The sequence below is a fragment of the Lichenostomus cassidix genome, chromosome 2 (assembly GCF_008360975.1).
Source record: "Lichenostomus cassidix isolate B80296 chromosome 2, HeHo_3.0, whole genome shotgun sequence".
NCBI classification, from domain to species: Eukaryota; Metazoa; Chordata; class Aves; order Passeriformes; family Meliphagidae; genus Lichenostomus; species Lichenostomus cassidix.
This window is the reverse complement of record NC_139482.1, coordinates 55,727,406-55,732,756: the sequence shown is the minus strand read 5'-3', so window position 1 is coordinate 55,732,756 and position 5,351 is coordinate 55,727,406. Positions and strand designations below refer to the sequence as shown.

The window sequence follows — 5,351 nt, the reverse complement described above, 5'->3', positions numbered from 1 at the left end:
AATAAACTGCTGATGCCTGCCACCATCTAGAGTGCCTGCCTTTATTCTGCTGTCGGATAGTAACCCCCTGATGTGATAAGGGTCGAGACCGCAGATCAGAGAGCAGCTGGCAGTGGAGCACAGCCAAGCAAACAGGTGGAGTGAGAGCCTGAAGTCTGGATGGTTTAAGAAAGGGAAAAAAAAAACCACAAAAACCATGAGACCTCAGGTCAGCAGCTGGGAACATAGAAGTGGGACTTCAAATGTCAACAGAAGAAAACTCTATTTTGGATATTCTGCTGCAAATATTACAGCAGAGAGGCATTATATATGAAGAGTGGGTGTTATGCACTCTGCTCATTTGGCGTTAAAGAAACGGGGTAAGAGGAGACGTGCAGAATGCCTTTTTTGTTGAAACGTAGGAGGAAATAGGACAGGCGTTATGGGCAACAGCTACAAAGGGGGATGAGATAGCCACAAAATCGTTAAAGACGCGGCGCTCGGTTCAGAACTCGGTACTGCGAATGAAAGCTGATAGAGAAGCGGCAGCCGCCGCCACAGCCCCAGCAGCCGATCTGCGGCCTCTTCCCCTTCGTCTCCTTGTCCTCCCACTCCTCCTCACACCGAGGCTGCTCCTGTGCAAAAACCTGTTTTACTGGTATCGCCTAAGAGCTACCCCTCTCGCCCCGGACTTCGATGACGACACTCTAATGCTTCCAGAGGCAGTACAGGCAGTAGGCCCCGAGACAAAGCCCCTGAGCCTGTTTTGATCGACCTGTCTGGGCCAGTAGGGTCAGGAGGAGCAGGCTGTCGGCCAACCGCTCCTCCGCTGCGAAATACGTTCACACTGCAGCAAGTGGCCGTCTTGCTAGGAAGGGCAGATCCGAAAGAGTTTTGGACAAGATTGTATGAACGTGCTAGGGAAGTGGGAGAGTTGAATTTGGCGGACCAGATTCTAACATACCCTATGACTTGAAGTAATGGCAACAGCCCTGATGAGTGGGACCCTTTTCATTATAATGGTATTATAAGAAAACTAGCTCTGCAAAATCATGTTATTTGTGCAAGGTGTGAAAGTTGTGGTGGAAAGAGAGGAGCAGTAGAAAAATGTTCTTTGTGTAAAGAGGGATGCAAGTTATAGTTCAGCAGACTGGACCTGGCATGGTGCAGCAAATCCAAACCATGTGTTCAGAATGCAAAAACCAAGGTGAAAGAATAAATCCGAAGGACAGTGTGACAATTACAATGGCTGTATGGTTGTAAGAGAGAAAAAAATCATAGAAGTTCATGTTGACAAAACTATGAAAGATGGTCAGAAGACAATATTTCATGGAAAAGGTGACCAGGAGCCTGATCTGAAACCTGGTGAAGTTATAATTGTGCTTTATGAAAAGGATCACAGTCTTTCAGAGATGAGGGCATGACTCAAACACAAAAATGAGAATTCAAATCTCAGAGGCTTTATGTAGTTTCCAAAAGACAATTAAAACTCTGGACAACGAAGTTCTTGTCATATCTACTGGGCTAGGCAAAGTGATGAAACATGGTGGCCTAAAGTGTATCTACAATGAAGGAATGCTTGTCTACAAATCTCTAATGGACAAAAGCAGCCTGATTATACAAATTTTGGTTCAGTTTCCGGAGTATTACTGGCTTCCAAGGGAGAAACTGGTGGAAATGGATGTAACTTAAGATGTAAATATTCACAATGAAAATTGCATGGCTGTAATAGCCACTGCTTGTGAGTTTTGTGTTCAGCAAATTGAGTCGTTATGCCGTCAGTATCACCTTTTCATAATTAATTTATATTGTGTTCTTCTAGTCTTTCCATATAAAGCAAATGTTGTACAGCTGAGAACCAACTAAGTTAGTATAAATCTTCCTTGCTGTGAAAGTTCAATTTATTGGAGTATAATGTCAAAAAACTGCAGCTATTAATTTTTTGTTATTATCCCATGGGCATGGGGGTGAGGACTTTGATGGTGTGTGCCATACGAATTTGGAAAGCGAATCAATGTTGATTCATTAATACATTCAGGAATTGGTGGAAACTATATAGAAGATGCTTGTACTGTGTTTGCTATTTTTTCTGCAAAGGGACCTGCAGGGAATGGTAAACACGGCATTTGTGGTTGAAAAGCAAAAAGAGGGGGAATTGTGGGATGATAGGAACAGGCTGCAGGCTGCCTAGACATAAATAAGTTAAAGCTGTGTCCCTAAACAAGAGAGATCAACAACTTTGTTAGAGAAAGAAGCAGAAAATGTGGATGTGTATGACTAATTAGAAAAGGCACCTGTGGATAGTTTGCTAACCAACCATAATGTAATAAGGAACACCTGTTATACATGTGGAGAAAGGGTATAGAAGGGTGTACCAGAGATAATAAACTGCTGATGCCTGCCATCATCTAGAGTGTCAGCCTTGAGACCACCATCACAGGACTGAGCCTGCTTGCACAGCTACCAATGAGTAATTTAATCAGTAAAATATCCTGCTTGACAAAAGGGTGATTGTTAACAAAATCTAACATAGGTATGTGACTTTGGATGTGTTAAGTTTGTTCTCTAATGCATGATGACAAAAGACCCTGACTAAACATAAAGCATCTGCTTCTCTGGCATCTTTAGATCTATACAACTTGTCAATAAAAATATAGCATGGCTGGGTGGACCAGAAACCAAAATTCTGTCTTTCAGGGGGGCACCAGATTGGACCAGATCTGCTTGCAGGCAGTTCAGGAAGTCAGAAGTAAAATACCCTTCCTGCAGTAAATCACAGAGTACAGTTACAACTGAAAAAGAAGGAAGTTATTTGCAGGGTTTTATAAGAAAAGTTCAAGTCTGCTGAAATAGGATATAATTTTAAAGAAAGAAAAAGTTGTAACAAAAATTCAGTAGAAACAGAACAACTTATTTATTCCTCCTGGTTTATGAATATATTGTAGCTTTATTCTCCTTCCTTCTCTTAATACAGGAACAGGCAACTTTTTCATAAATGATCACAGTTTCAGTGAAACTTTACCCATTACGTCCAGAATCAGTTTCACAGGGATATCTTTTAACTTCCTATAGCAACTTATTTGTATGTCACAACCAGAAATCCTATAATGACAATGCATGCATTGCAAGGGATGGGAGAAATGTTGAACTGTAGGAATAAGGACCAATGGAACTTGTTTTCCTTTGTTCTTTGACCAAACTGTCATGGCCATGTAATAGAGGTAATTAAAACTACAGGAGACTTTCTTATTTGTTTCCATGGCTATTTCCCTTCACCTACCATTTCCATAGCGTTTATTTCCATAGAGCAGAGTGCATCCCCCAAATACTGGGAAAATGGTACAGTCTTCAGTGGTCCTTTATGAGCATACCTCTGCTGTTCACTTTTTGTCTTTTGATACTTAGGCTTAGTTATTCTTACATTTTATTATTTATTTATTATTATTATTATTAGATTAATCATGAGCTGAAATGATGGAAAACATATTCTTCTTAGGATTTACTTGCTTTCATCCACTTGTTAGAAGCAGGTCTTTCTCACAATTAATTTGCTCTGTTTTCACCTAACGCTTTCTAGTACAACTAGATGGATGGTCATTGAATTAGCTCTCAAACCACCAACTTCCTGCTACATCTGTCAGGAATCTGAGGGAGAAATGGGAACAAATACATAAAAAATATAATTTCAGCATCATGTAGTAAGAGGCCACAGCATATATAAAAGTGTCCCAGATGCAAGTATGCATGGCAATTCCAAATAGCTCCATGTAGCCATATTTGGTTTTGGGGCTTCCCATTTCAGCTGTAGTGCTGGATCCATGCTAGTCAGAATTGCTGGATGCTGCTACTACTACACTCCTCTGGTTTTACAAGGAAAACATAGGTTTCTCAACACATACCCCCTTCCCAGGAATGGGAGACTTTCGCTACCAGTAATGCATGTTGCAAATAGATACCACAACTATTTAAGGATATCCAGATCAGTAACAGTGGTAACAATCAGAAGGGCAAGGACCAGTTATAGAGTGGCCTCTCCTAATGAATGATCTGGGGTTGATGTTCTGGGTCTAGCAACCCAAGCAGAGATGTGCTTTTCTGGGGAGGAGTCAGGATTTCCTGCCCTTGATCTTTGTACTTGTCTTCTAGATAGTTTTGAGAGAGGCTAATTTTTTTTTTTTAATTCTCATCTCCTTGAAAATTAGTTTTGTACCTTTATAAATGCTGTCCTTTCAGGTGGACACAACACTAGGAGAATGTATGCAACATGCACTGAAGCAGGAAAAGTTGGAGGGGAAAAGGCAGAGCATTTATTTGCTGACATCGATTATTCAGCTCCCAAGGACAGTGTTTAAAGAATATACAATAAACACTAAACTGCTGCACCAAATTTTGTCTTCAGTCTGCGTGAAAGCAAGACATGATGTTACTTTTTTCAGTTTTTGCAACTGACAGTACCATATAATCTCGAAAGCCTGAACTCTTTTCCTGATTAATACTGCAACTAAAGCCAGTTAGCCTCATGTTGTTTGTGCAGAATGAAAATATGTCCTTGTGAAATTGCTTTTGTGTGCCCTCTGCCAATTATGCTTGTAAACTACGGTTTCTGCTATGTCCTGAGAACTGTATGTATCTGACACGGTAATCATCAACCCTTTTTTCCTCTTGCATATTATTCTGATGTCTCAGATGTCCTCCATTTGGCTCAGAAGAGACCTCTCTCTAGCAAAGTTTCTGTTTTTCCCACACTCTGCATGGTATTCAACTGTGAGAACTAGGTTCACACAAATTCCATAGTTCATGATGTTGTGTCCCAGTTAAACATTTATGAGTGTTTGAAAAGAAAAACAAAACAAGTAATAATCTCATATGTAGTTCTGTACTTTGTCATAAAGTAATTTGTTTCTCTGTGTAGGTCTTTACATGACACCTTTCAAGTTGATAAAAAGAGGTCAGTCAAAGGAAGTCAAAATAGTCAGCAGCTCATGAGACAATATTATGATCAATACTTGGGGGTGCTTTTCCAGTCCATAATATCATGGCCAGGAAGCAATTACACTGAGTACAATATTTTTTCATCAATGCCCCCAATCTCTGAGTGCCTTTGAGGAATATACAGCATAACTTCAACCAAAGGGAGAAAGCTCTATCTTAGGCAAATAGGTCCTGCACAAATTTCTCACCCATGTAAGCAAAAACTTTACCCCAGAGTCATTCCGCTAATGATATGGACAGTACCAGATCTATCTGATCTAACCATTGCTAAGACTGGATACACTGCAAAAACTGTGAAGGAAACACTGAGTGAGTCCAGCCCTCTTCAGCAGCAAAGCAGCCTTTTAGCAGGACTTTTTGGGAACATGGATGTTGACATC

General features: G+C 40.5%; 1 pseudogene; it reads left to right on the top strand.

Moving 5' to 3' along the window:
- The first annotated feature begins 503 nt into the window (after positions 1–503).
- Positions 504–3,306, top strand: LOC146441407 (dnaJ homolog subfamily A member 4 pseudogene; annotated as a pseudogene).
- The last annotated feature ends 2,045 nt before the right edge of the window (positions 3,307–5,351 follow it).